Source organism: Neopsephotus bourkii, unplaced genomic scaffold (assembly GCF_033783945.1).
Source record: "Neopsephotus bourkii isolate Nb327-2 ecotype Australia unplaced genomic scaffold, CSIRO-AGI_Nbou_v1 NB_1792, whole genome shotgun sequence".
NCBI lineage: Eukaryota > Metazoa > Chordata > Aves > Psittaciformes > Psittacidae > Neopsephotus > Neopsephotus bourkii.
Genome location: NW_026902266.1, coordinates 6,712,002 through 6,726,111, shown reverse-complemented (window position 1 = coordinate 6,726,111; position 14,110 = coordinate 6,712,002). Strand labels below are relative to the sequence as shown.

Genomic DNA, 14,110 nt, shown 5'->3' with positions numbered 1-14,110 from the left:
TTATTGTTTTGTTTGCATGTGATTCGTGGTCCAGAATGAAGTCCATAGGATTAGACCTGCTATTTAGAACAGTATTTCTATTCTTTGTTTTCTACAGTAACAACAAAAAAAAAATGGCTCAAAAAATAAAAGAACTCCTCCAGGTAAGACTGAGCAAGCATATATCTACAACAATACTTGGTAGACTCAGTTTTTCCTGTTAGTGAACATTCATTTATATGAAATGCCAGTACCAGCCAATTGGAATTTTGGTTTATGTCAATAAATACAATTTTTTTTTCCCACAATCAGTGTTAGCCTGTTCTATTTGCTTTTGTTGCTGCTTGACAAAAAGCTTCCAAGTGTAAGTGACTCTGAAGGATTCAGGTCCTAAAAGTTGACTTCTTTATGAGCAGGACTTCAAGACAGAGTCCTTGAAGGGCTCACTAGCAGTTAGGATGAAAAAAACAGAGCTAGAAGCTAACTGCTTTGGTGATTCACATGTTGTAAACATCCCTCTTAATACTTTTCTGCTGCTCGAAAACTACTTGCAAATCTTGAATAAATTGTCAGTAGGAAAAATAAAAATCTGAAACTTTTTAAAGCATGGTAAAACTAAGAGGGGATACCTTTTTGAAATCTTGGCCAGACACACTAGTACACACATACATATGTATTCTCTCCAGTTTGTTTCAGCAGCTGCTTGTAGTGTCCTATCCTCCCCAGTTCTTTGATGTGGTTAATCATTCAGCAATTTTCATAATTGAAAAAGCATTCTTTTCTAAGTATCACTCCAAAATAGACAACTAAAGAGGCTGACAAAACACTGCAACATTCATTTTCATCATTAAGGCAGATGTGGTATATTTTAATCTCAGAAGCATTTGATTACTCATGTAATGCCATACAGGATACAGTATGCACATTCTTGCACATGCAGAGGTATTCAAGGTCAGAGTGACTAATGGCATTCTTCAAATGGAAATACTGTTCCATCATCTTCTCACAAGAAAAGAAAATTCTCCTCCTTGCATTAGTCACAAACCCTGTCTTGGTTAGACTAAAATCAGTATCAAACAACACGGCTGAATAAGCTCCAAATAAATTAACTGAACCTGTGAAATGCCCCCCAAATGTTTGCTCCATACTTACAGAAGTGACTGTGCTTAATAAAAGGATGTTGTGGTATTTCAGGGAGGGTTTCACTCTTAGCAGCTGAGAAAGAAGTCACTAGTTATCACTAAATCTCTTCCTGGTCAAGGAACACTTCCTGTCTGTGACCGTGTTAATCTGTAACATACAACATCCTACTTCACACATATGGAATGACATGGATAGGTAATCATTATTCAGTAGGATCCACTTGGCAATCCACTTTTGATGTCAGGAATCATCAGTCTACCAGTTAAGCTTAATTGTATTTCAGTGTGTCTTTTAATTACAGGTAGTTTACTACAAAACCAGTGGGAGCTTATACACATGTAATGCAAGAAATAGAATGCTAACTCTGGCAGAAATGAAACTTTGTCAAACAATAATTCAGCAAAGAGCTTTCTAATGCCCCAAGCCCTCAAAAAAAAAAAAAAAAAAAAACCAGTAAAGAATAGTAGAAAAGGTACTAGCAATGTATCTCCCACTGCCACTACACTTTTTCTCAGAATTAACCTCTGAATGTAAACAAATGGGAAACTATGAAATGCAGTGGATAGACCACAACAGTCAGTTCTGAGAAACTGGACTTTCAGGTTGTTTCATTTCACTAGTACCATTATAACAGGTAAAGCTAAACAATGCAACATAACTTAGTCTTGCAAAAAATCTTTAAACCTGTTCCGTAACTGGGATTTAATGCCAAATTGTAGTCTCATCCCTGACGTTTTGCTAATTGGGTTAATTGCAGTTCTTTTCTTTGTGTCCTCATCTTCAGTCTCAGAAGCCCAGTCAGTTATATTAGCAGGATTTCATGTTTTACAGTAGCTACACTAAAGCTAAAACTTGCTGATTTTTGCTCTGCAGAGCCCCAAAATCTTGTGTGTGAAGAACACCAATGCTTCTTCTATAGTATAGTATTGCAGAAATGTAAAACATTAGAGTACCTTTGGCATCTCTGTAATTGCTAATTACAAATCCAGTGACCCAAGTGCTAGTGTAACTACTCTTTGGAAAGCACTTGCATGCATGGTGAGGCACTAACATTTTTTAATGGGGCTATTAAACTTCTATTAAAATTTTAAGTAACTTCAGGGCTCTGCTAAAGTACCATTCAGTGAGAAAATAAGCTTACTGATTTCAGACCTCTGCACCACATCCAAATCCTATTTTTAGACACTCTGAAAAGATAATAACTTTATTTACTTTGTGCTTGTCAGAAGAGCAACACAACATAAACTTACTGCTAAATTACAAGTCTCTTGAAAGCAAATGTACTAACCACACTAATTCAATGAATAGGAAACAATCCTCCAAAGTCATACCCCACCAGGTGAAAAATAATTGCTTTTTCTTGACAAAGTCTATGAGGTAGTTAGTTAATTCATATTTCCCATTGTTTCAGACTCATTATGAGTATAAATATATAACTTATAAATATATAACTCCTTATAAAAAAAAAAAAAAAAAAAGCAGTTCGTTTGACCTGCAAAGCTTTTTCACTTTTCTTTAAAAGACACCTAGTTCTTCAAAATAACCTTTGCAAATGTTTTTGTATATTCTATTCCTGGAGGTCCCTCTAGTGGCTAAAGTATCAAGTTTGTAGGCTACAGGTGTTTTGCATTTTGCTTTGGGTTCAGATTTTTTTCTTCAGATGTTTTTCATAATAGACATAAATAATTTCTTAACATTTATAATCCCTCCTTCTAAATAAACTGAGAAATAAAAATATTTTTAACATTAAGAAAAAGTAATTGTCACTTTAAGAACAAGGAAACTATTTCATACAGTTAGAAAATTATGTTACTGCTTACAAGCCTGCTCAACTTTGCCATTCAACCACATTCACAGCTGATCTTGGGTATTTTGCCTTTTACAGGTCTGTTTTAAAACAAGAAGTAATACCTTATTATCAGAATGTTCTCTGACACAATAAGTCTTTTACTTGAGAGGCCTGTCTTGCTCAGGTATGAAGATTGAATATTCTGGTGTGTAAACATTTTTAGGGTACATACATTTTTAAAGAGAACTCTCTAAGAAATCTGTTCCAATGCCTCAAAACGCTCTCACAGTAAAGAACTTCTCCCTTATAGCTAATCTAAATCTACCCTTTCAGTTTAAAGCCATTCCCCCTTGTCCTATCACTACATGCCCTTGTAAAAAGCCCCTCACTAGTTTTTTTGTAGGCCCCTTTTAGGTTTTGGAAGACTATTACAAGCTCTCTCCGGAGCCTTCTCTTCTCTAGGCTGGATAAACCTAGCTCTCTCTGCCTGTCTTCATAGGAGAGGTGCTCTAGCCCTCTGATTATCTTTGTGGCTCTCCTCTGGACTTGCTCCAACAATAATATAAGAAAATATTTGAAAGAGAACAGAAGAGTATTTGACTTTTACCGTTACAAGGGATGATAAATGAAATTAAACCCTAACAAATTTAGTATTTTGATGGGTATCTGTCAATGAGGAAAAAAACCAAACGAAACACAACCAAAAAAACCCAAACCAAAACAACAAACAAAAAAACCAACAAAGAAATAGACTGGGCTTTTACTTGATCCATTATCCAGATTTGCAAAATAAATAAGAAGAAATTATCAGTCAGCCCCAAATTCCTGTAAGCATATTGAATTCAAGAAAGTATTTTCAGTCCTACATCAAAGAGGAAAGTTCCAGTCTTTAACCTCAGACTTGAATGACCAGAGCTCAGCTCTCAGTTCTCCCACAGACTTCCTGTACAACCTCTGGTGTGTCATTGTTCTTATTTGTGCCTCAGGTTCTTTATTTGTAAATGGGATAATAGCCCTGTCCTCCTTTGTGGCTCTAATACTAAATGTGGTTGCATGTTAAGTATCCAGATTTGCTGCGGAAGAAAAGAAACCGGATTAGTCAGTGTAAAGGTAGGGATGCCATGGAACATCTTACAAAATTAGGGTGTGCAGACAGATCTAATAACACTGGGATTTTAAATCAAGACACTGTATTTTGAATGGAAACACAAACTTCAATGAATGCTTTAACTGCTGCTGATACTATAGAGATTCTTACTTTTTATTGCATTTGCCATTGCTGTGAAAATTCACCATGTGAACAAACACAGAAATAGACTTATCAGACACATAGTAACAGACTTGTCACCAATAACACTGATCTTGTAAGTTACAGGCTAACCACTGTACAAAGGCAAAACAAATGCAGCCCATTAGCACATCAGGGGTTCCAGTTAATAACTGAAGGGGGAGCAATGGGAATCTGTTGAGGATTGAGCAGCTTAGGTCCCCAACATAAGAAGGACATGGATCTGTTAGAACAAATTCAGAGGAGGGCCGCAAAGATGATCAGAGGGCTGGAGAACCTCTTCTATGAAGACAGGTTGAGAGATCTGTGCTTGTTCAGCCTGGAGAAGGGTCTGGGGAGACCTTATAGCAGCCTTCCAGTACCTAAAGGGGGGCCCTGTAGGAAGTCTGGAGAGGGGCATTTTACAAGGGCATGTAGTGAAAGAACAAGGGGTTATGACTTTAAACTGAAAGAAGGCAGTTTTAGATTAGATATTAAGAAGCAGTTCTTTACTGTGAGGATGATGAGGCACTGGAACAGGTTACTGAGAGAAGCTGTGGCTGCTCCATTCCTGGAAGTGTTCAAGGCCAGGCTGGATGGGGCTGTGAGAAAACTGGTCTAGTAGAAGGTGTCCTTGCCCATGACAGGCAGGTAGAACTTGATGATCTTTAGGTCCAACCTGAACCATTCTATTGATTCTATGAAATGTTATAAGACACGGTTCAACTCAATGAACATTCAAATGAAAAGTTCACCTTATGAGGCCAAGGCATGTAAGTAATAAGTCATTGCACGTACACAGCCTGAACAAGGCAGTGGGAAGACCAGAATAAAGTGTTACGAATTTGCAGTATAGCAGGTGCATTCAGTATCTTACAAAACTTTTAATCTCAGGCACCTGTAAGATAGTAATCAATTATGAATCTTCATACTCAAGCATTATTTCCCTCTTAGCAGATTGACATGAAACCTGGAGATCTGCCTGGAAGGGAGACAGATGCACAAATGTGAATAATGGTCAGAACGCCCAGCAAGCCGTATCAGAACTCCCCAGAAAAGGTAATGAAACTGTCCAGGAAATTGGTTCATAATAAACACAACTGCTTCTGAGCAGAGAGCGAGCATGAAAGAAAACGGGGTGGGGGGTGGGGGGGTGTGGAAGTTTGCCTGACAGAATACTGCAGTTTAAATAGATAGATTAAAAAATATTACAGGATTTCAACAGAGAAGACAGAAGTATAGTCTAGGAGGGACTGAGTCTCACTCAGGATCTGGTAAATGAAGAGTTTGGTTTCAGAGCCGGTACTACTCTTTAATTATAGATTAAAATAGCAAACCACTCAGTTCTACTTTAGAGAAGAACTTCTGCTTGGGCTACGACTTTCACAGTCTCAGCACCTAATGCTTTCTGTCAAATCAGTAGTCAAACCTGGGCAAAAATAGCCAGTGCCTTCAAGACCATATGTTACAATCTGGTTCAGCTTTCAGAGATCATTCTTGATTAAGGTTCTGCTTAGTTTCAGTGGTTTACACTTCAAGCAAGTATCACTGTTGTAAAAAAGATGGAAGATAAAGCACTTTTTATTACTCATATGTAATGGAATTTAACACAATTGTACTCCTAATAAAATAATAAAAGCATTAATAGAAACACGGATAGTTAAAAAAAATGTGGCATATTAATATACAAAGGAAATTTTAAAGCAATCCAGAATAATTACATGGGTCATCATAAGAGAAACAAAATCTGCTGTTCTTTTGAACATACAGAATTTAGATATCAGACTGTTTTATGTCGGTTTATATTGTAATCAAAGTGATGCTTCAGAGATACATTTTTCTAAAGGTTTTACAATAAAAAGGATAGAGGAATCCAGACTTGCAGAAGAAAGGAGAATTTAAAGCCTATAAAAATAGCAAAATCTGTCTTGAGGACACTGAATACTTATGACATATATCAACTTATGCCAAAAAAAACAAAGCCCCAGTACAAGGAATCATGCCACTTATTTTGATAGCGAAGGACAAAAAATGTTTGAAGAAACACATTAATATGATCATAAGAAAGTTGAAAAGCTTGGGCATATATCTGGCTTCTTCAAAGTAGCTTTGATTCAGAGCAGACAACTGAGCTGCAATAATTCATGCCAAATTAGGTCTGTTATGTATCAAGAAAGCCCCATAGGCAAGTTACCTAAGGAAGCATGATAATGCAACATTTGTTTTCTGAATACAGAATAAACCCTTTAAATGGATTCACTGTCAAGGTTCACATGCTATGCACCAAAATTTTAAGTTATCAGTAAAGACAACTAGACAGTGTTTGTTTGGAAACCTTAATCATTAAGAGAGAGCTTAGACTGAGCACACATGTGCTCTTGGAAATTTGTTGAAGATTTCTGTAGCTGGGGAAAGCATGTGACTCTTCTCAAAGGGAATGCAGGATTAGTTACCAATGCAGTTACTCAACTACCAAGTTATTGCAATAATTTGAAAAGTTAATTTAAAAAATACATTCACAGCTAAAGTACATTCCTGGTTGATGTCTGTTTCTGATAACTCCATGCTCCACTACTGCTACAGAGAAGTATTTCTTATTTGCATCTTCATCTGTTGCACAGGGCTTATTTTCATCCCAGGGAAGAGCTATCAGTATCATTATACACTAGCAATGTTTACTTTTATTGTCATGGGACTGGTGTGCCAGGTAATCTGGTAACACCTTCCTCTTCCCAACTAGAAAAAGGGAGCGGCAGCAAACAGTGTTGGTAACAATAGCCACCTTCAGCACTGCAGATGGATGTGCACGCCTGTTGCAAAAGACAGCCAGCAGGTAGGATCACTAACTGTACTATGTATATTAGAATATGCTTGTGATTCAACCAAGGAGAGATCATTACTTCAATTCCCCCCCCCCCCCCCATCATCTGTGAGTAATCAGCAGTGGTATAAAACAGTCATTGGTATTCTTTCTTCCTTTTGAATAATAAAGCGTATGTAAAATTTCCAGATTTTCCATATCAGGAATTTCACAAGCTACTTGTTGCTGTCCTTTGTCTATATTCTTGATTGCTTTCTGTAGTTTTTTTCTGTTCAGTACTTTGGTTTTCTTACCAAAGTAAGTAGTACCTTACTAAAGTAGTAAAGTACCTTAGAAAGTGGTACCAAATAGCAGGCAGCTATGTTACTGCATTTGTCCCATTCTGCAATCAACAGCATCAGCAGCATTCTGCATCGACAATGTTCCACTGTTGAGCTCTCCACTGTTAAGACAACCTTTTAGCTTGCACTAGGAATAACAAGCTTCACAGATTCTTGTATCTAGAGTCTATGGCTATATATATGTCTATGGTTTTGGCCTAATGTAAGCAAACTGCATAAGTGTTACAGTAAAGCAGTTGTCTACTATACAGCTGTTTCTGAGACAGCAATGTACAGAGATAGATCCATGACTTCTACACTCCTGCATTGTAAGGGTTCTACGCTATCGGATTCTTCTGCCAGCCCCATGAGTTTAAGACATGAGCATGAACAAATATAACTATACACTGCTACTCTGCTTTAGTTTTTCATGTGTTTACTGTCCACTCATCCTTAGCCCTTGAAGACAATTCCCAACAGTATCTCGAGGCACAGATGATGTCTTCAACTCTGTTTTGATTTTAATATTTGTTTTTCTAAACTTCTAATGTAATTTTTATTTTACAAGATTGCATTGAGAGTTAAGGCAGAAAAAGCCCATTTTATTTGAAGTTTTCTGATTAAAGGCAGTTTACCTCTAAAGACTACATTCAGACAGCACCACAGAGGACACAGACAGAAATGCTGTCAAGTCAGAGTCTGGCTAATTTTATTAACTCTTCATCTGGGAAAGCATCTTCTCCTAGTGAGTTAAAAAACTAAAATCAAGACATGTGAAAGTCGTCCTTGTCTCTGGTATGTAATGCTCTTTATTCTAATGGATAGCTCAAGAGAACTGCTCATGTAAATAAAACTAGGTACACACATTCTCAAGGCACTAGGTCTATTACCTTCAAAATAGGCTTTTTAAGACCATAGAAGTAAACTGAATGTCTGCTAATTATTTCACCTAGTATTAATATGTACCCTGCTTCAGTTTCACATTTAATATTATTTGTCATTTTATACTACCTATGCTTGACTGTAACAAGTGTTATTGACTGCTTGCAAGTGTAACACTAAGTCATCCCGGTACCCCACAGCACTACATAACTTGTCCCATCACATATTTGATACATGTAGCTACATTGCTACTACAGTAAAGCAGGACCTTGCGCTTATGGAAGCAATGGGATCTGTTTGGGGTTTTTTTTTCCTCTTATTACAGCACTTTAGATCTATAAGTATTGTACCCCACACCACCCCCAATATTGTGTTACACACTGTAGAAAAGGGGGGGGGGGGGGGGAGGCAGGGTTTGTTCTGTAATTGCTCTTTTCAGGACAAAATTATACTGCGTGAGGCAGAAGACAGTTTAACACAGCTCAGAGAGGCTTTCAATGTCTATAAACATCAAGTGAAGGAAAACATCTGTTACTCTACTTGTCTCCTACAGCATGTTAACCTCTGCCAAGCACAGAATTGACCACCTTTGAAGATTTAACTCCTGTTTATAACTGCTTATTGCCATGAGTACACCTGCTAACAGAACTGTTAAGACATTAAGGGAAAGCATGTGCATAGGGGGAAGCAACAAATGCTTTTAGTACAGTGAATTTGACATGCTTGGAATTGCTATGCCAGCACATGCCTCTTGTCTGTCTACAAGCAGAGATGATCTTGAGTATCTCAAACATATATGTGAGGTACCTCTTTCTCTTATACAGTAAAGCAGTCCTTAACAACCTTAGGTCAACCATTTTCATCTATATGTCACATTCAGACACTTTCTTCTGTGCCCTGCATTTTTATAATATCCTTATTCATTTGGACCTGATCTGAACCTATCTGATATGTAACCTAAGGAAGAGTGCCAAAGGGCAAACTGGCTATGATTTGCTGCAAATGTGGGTTAAAAATCAATACTATACAGAAGAAAAAAAGAAAAGCTAGGCTTCCTAGCAGTGGGCGACAAGCATTTATTTAAAATCTAGGGTTGGCAAGCCTTGCTATATGTAAGATGCTACATCCATATTTATGAAAAAGAATTAAAATACACATTATAGTGCATTCAGTGGGTTCAATTTCTAAATGTGCAACACAGCCCAGTGACCTCAGGGGTGCTTGAGCATGAGACTTCTTGAAATTCACCACCACATCCAAATGCAACACAAATTTTATAGGTATTTGAAAAAGGTAGATTCATGTCTTATCAAGGGAAAAAAACCATAGAACCATTGATGAACAATTTTGCCATTACCATTTTTGCACAACGCAATAAGTTCAAAGTTGTCTCCGCAGCTTTATTATATTTAAGAACCAAAACAGACTGCAATATTTTCCTAAGGTTTGGAATTCTCCAAGTACACTGTGTATATGGTTTATGCAAGAGAGTCTTGATTTTGAATACACTTCCTTTTTCAGCTCTCAAAATTTGCCTAAAGCACCGAACAAGCTCTTATAAACAGGAGATGATGAAAGCAGTCCCACAAGGAAACACAGTGAAGGTTTCACCTCCAACCCCCATAAAAATTGCTGTGTTCCATAAAAAATGTGTGGCTACAGGCATGAAATTGAAAGAAAAAAAAATACTGTACACATGACAAGCTTGAATATAGGTAAAGATTATTTTAGCACAACTTGTGTAATTTGTAAAGATTGGTACTTAATGCTAGGGGCTAAATTTGTGAAGTCAGCTGTTGGCATCAAGGGAAACATTTGTGAACTTTTTCAGGTTCTACAAGTATGGTATATTATATTCTTCACAAATGAAAAATACTAGCTGATCTCAGCAAAACCACATTGAATTATTTCAAGCCTTTCCAGTTCCCAAGCATTGGTCCTTTTTATTTTCTAATACTTCTGCTTGCAGTAGTGTTTGTTGTGCCCTTTGTTTTCAATAGTACTCATTCACCAGTGTCCACATAGAGTCCATAGTCAACTAAAACGTTGAGGTATGGTTTTGTCTGCCTTACCTGAACATTGTCCTTCCTGAAGCACTTGTTTAGAATTGGAACTACTTCCACATTCTTCTTCTTTCAGCATGAACTACAGTTGTGGTTTCGCAATACATTATTTTCAGGAGTTTGTGTGTCACACTGTATACCACATTAGTAAACCGATCCTGATGAAAAATGACCTGCTAAAAATGAGTTCAAGTGAACTCAGTCTGATTCAGTGTGAGGGCACAAAAAAACATTTGTTGGCACAGCTTCAAAGTGGCATGCCATGCTGTGGGAACAGAGCAGTAAAGGTCCAGGATTATTTGAAGCTAGTGTCAGCCTCCCCACACACCCTATACACAACATGCTATGTAAGCACAGCCAATTCCTTTATTTTAATCAAGCAGTGTTGCTATGTGTTTTCTCTCGTCCGTTCCATCTGCACCTTCCATTGTTTATTTCTGTTTTATCAGCTCTCTACTTTCTCAGGTTTTCTCCCCAGAATAAATTCTCTTCTATGAAATTCACTGTCTGACATCCATATGCAGATTTCTGCAAACTCACTAAAAGCACATTATTCAAATACCCTCTGATGTTCTTTACTGTGTAAACCAAATGAAGATGGAAACAAAAAAGACAAAGTACCTATATTTGCATTAGCATTTTGCACATTCATTTGTTAAAGGCTCGGTGCTAACCCCAGCCAAACCAAAGCACAACCCACTCTCCTAGAAAATAGTAGGAAGACTCCTGTAAATACTTGATCTGCCTTGCACCCTTGTGTCCTTCCTAGCAATTACAAGAAGGATCAGGCTCAAGAGGCATACCCTAGAAAGCCTACACTAGTTCAGTAACAAGGCTCTCCTCCCACACATCTTTTCACAGCTTGCTGTTGTTGAGGTTTCAAAATTTCTTCCTCCTCTGACATTTTGTTCTGATTATTGACTGCACAGATACAGTAAAGAGGAATTACTTGAAATAACATGCTATAACAACTGCTGTGCTATCAAGGAAACTGATAACACTGATGTTTCTGAAATCTTCTGATGGGACCAATTCACATAAATATATCTGGAAACTTAACTCAAACTTCTATTTTACTAAGTCACTTCTATGCTTAATTTCTTTGCATGATTTTGCTTCAAGTTCCTGTCTAGCCCTGTGTCTGCAAACTCAAAGTCTCCAGTTAGGAAACACATTCCTAAGGTTGCTGTCAATCTCAACTAGCCTGCCTCTCTCTGTCCTAGTCAAAGTATGGAGAAACCATCCCATAAGTTATTTGCTGTGTACTTGCTGCATCCCTCCAGCTTCCATCTTTGACAGTAACGGCTCTTCTTATCCCTCTTGTCTGAACATGAGGGATGCGTAGTGTACTATAGTTTCAGTTGCACTTGTTTCCTTCTTTCTATTTCTTCAGCTCTCAAAGAAGTATTTGCTACAGGCATGACAAAGCCTTGTGCAGGGCAGCTGGCCATGATTTCTGCTGGTGTATTTCACCATGCCTAGGTGAAACAACAAGCTTTATTTAGCAATTCCTTAGCAATCATGGCAGATGGTTCTGCTTTGTCATTAGGCTGTGGAGCAGAAGCATTTCATCCATCATCATGAGAATTTGAATGTACTAATTCCCGACAAACGTTTTCCAAACCTGCTGCATAAATATAAGCAAGATAATGTACATAACTGCACAGAGGTACATACATCAGTGTTTCATACAGATACACGTACATTTATTTTCCATAACAAATATTTCCTTTTGTCTCATGTCATATGAACATATTTCCGTGGCAGGTTCCTTTCCTGGATTCTAGTTAATGCCTTCTTATATCTCCTCTTTTCTGTTGCATCCATTGTGATTGAAATACTGTTTCTTCACACTTAAAGGTACTCATGAGTTAGAGTCCATCCACTTCATTCTTGGAGCACATGCTGAAATTGAACATGAGTTTTGCAGTCCTTACTCTGCCCTTCACTTCTCTGGTTTTCTTTATCCTCATCCCCTGCACCTGCTTTGTTCTTCATATTTATTATATTTTAATTCAAAACAGGAAAGAAAACATGGCAACTATTGAAAGCAAATAATTCCATTACACTGTTGCTGGCAATGGACCAGTAAACTGATGGATTTTTCCTTGAGTGAGTACTTGCACTAAAGTCTGTAGGAGCATTCCATTAGTGAAGTTACATAACCATATGTGTATCTTGAGGATCAGAGCTATGGATGCATATACAGCTCTCAGGGTTGCAATAACATGTAAGTTAAGGTCAAGATCTTTGGGTCACAATTTACAGACTACACAATATACAGAATACACAGCTGGGGATTTTGTACTGGTTGTTTTGCTTGCTCCCTAACCAGTGATATAAGGGTTTAATTCTCTCCAAGGAAGTATTTCTCTGAGTGTCGTTACTGTTGTATCTCTGGGAAGCCTTGTTACTGTTTTTCTCTTGAACCCATTACTTGTTGTGCTAGCCACAAGTATAAATGATCTTTCTCATCATATTTTTGCAGTGGTAGGCTATTACACTCTCCTTTTCCCTTCCTGCAACCTTCTCTGCTTTTGGTTACACAATTCTGATTTGCTCAAGCTTTTCTTATCTTTTAGTGCAAGGTTTCTGTCCTTGCTACTTCTCTTGCTCAAACCTTCTCCGACTGGTCCATAATTTCCTTGAAATCTCGCACCCAAAACCAGACAGAATAATGCAGCTAATGCTGAGTGACTTCATGAAGGCTATCCTGTTTATACTGTTCTAGCAGCATTTTTCTTTTGTAACAACAGCATAATATCGCTCACTTACATTTGCTCTTCCTGTAACCCTTAGCTTCTTTCAACAGGACTGCAGTTTAGCCAGTGGTATCTCATTACGTGTCTTAATAGCTAATTTTCGCTGCTCAAGTGAAGTCTGTTGTATGCTGCTGTTGCAGTTTCCCCCTTACTATTTACCTGCATCATTATTGTGAGCCCTCTCTTTTTCTGACTAACAGTTAAGGTTCTCTTTTCATTAGGATTGGTAGCTTATCCTATCCTGCACCAGCAAGGGCACAGTAACTGGCACTGTCTTCTTTTGCTCCACATGAAAGCTTCCTTCAATGTTTATAAACCAATGGATTTGCTCCATCGGCCACTGTAGCTAAGGGTAGGCTTTGTGACTGGTTTAACATCAGCAATACTGGGACTACTTTATTACTGCATTTAATCATTTCACCTACATATTCCAATGTACTCCTTGAGTGGGTGGAGGAATCTGCTAGTAATTAAAAGCCAGGGTGTGTCCTTGATCGGCATACTAATATGAAGGAGATTTCTTACTGGTGCCAAGTCCTGAGAACTAATGATTACCATACGCCTACTGTCTTCATCGAACCATTACCCTTGAAGATAACAATTGAGGTCAAGCCATCCCTTGACTGCGCCCGTTTTCACAATGTATGTTTGAAAGGCTTAGATTTGACCTCTCTTCCTTCCATTGGCACAGACTGATCCTGGTTAAAATCTAAAAGAAGGCTGAAATGAACCCATGCCCTTATCACCCATCTGGAGGTGCAGCATACGTTATTTCTTACCGCACATGGAAGAGCTACACACTCACAGTGGGCTAAGTGGCAGCAACAATAGCTAGAAAGAACCCATGGAAAGATGGAGGAAACATGGAGAGAAGTAAGGTAAAAGGAGGCTGGGGAGAGAAGGAATGGCAGAGAAGTGAGGAAGAAGAGACAGGAGGGAAAACAGTCCTAAAAGAGATGTACATAGCTCTCAAAATGTTTCTTTGCAATTCTGATATCATTTTTCCTCGATAAATCCCTCAGGAAAGCATCCCTGCAGAAATCCACTTTGGAGTTTCTCTACAGCCATTACAACTGTTGCCCTG

General features: G+C 38.0%; 2 protein-coding genes across 2 annotated transcripts in view; both read right to left on the bottom strand.

Annotated features, from left to right (window-relative positions):
- Nucleotides 1–14,110, bottom strand: part of CD81 (CD81 molecule) — a 108,418-nt gene that overhangs the window by 2,617 nt on the left and 91,691 nt on the right. The window lies entirely within an intron of this gene.
- KCNQ1 (potassium voltage-gated channel subfamily Q member 1) overlaps nt 1–14,110 on the bottom strand; it is a 404,325-nt gene that overhangs the window by 368,337 nt on the left and 21,878 nt on the right. The window lies entirely within an intron of this gene.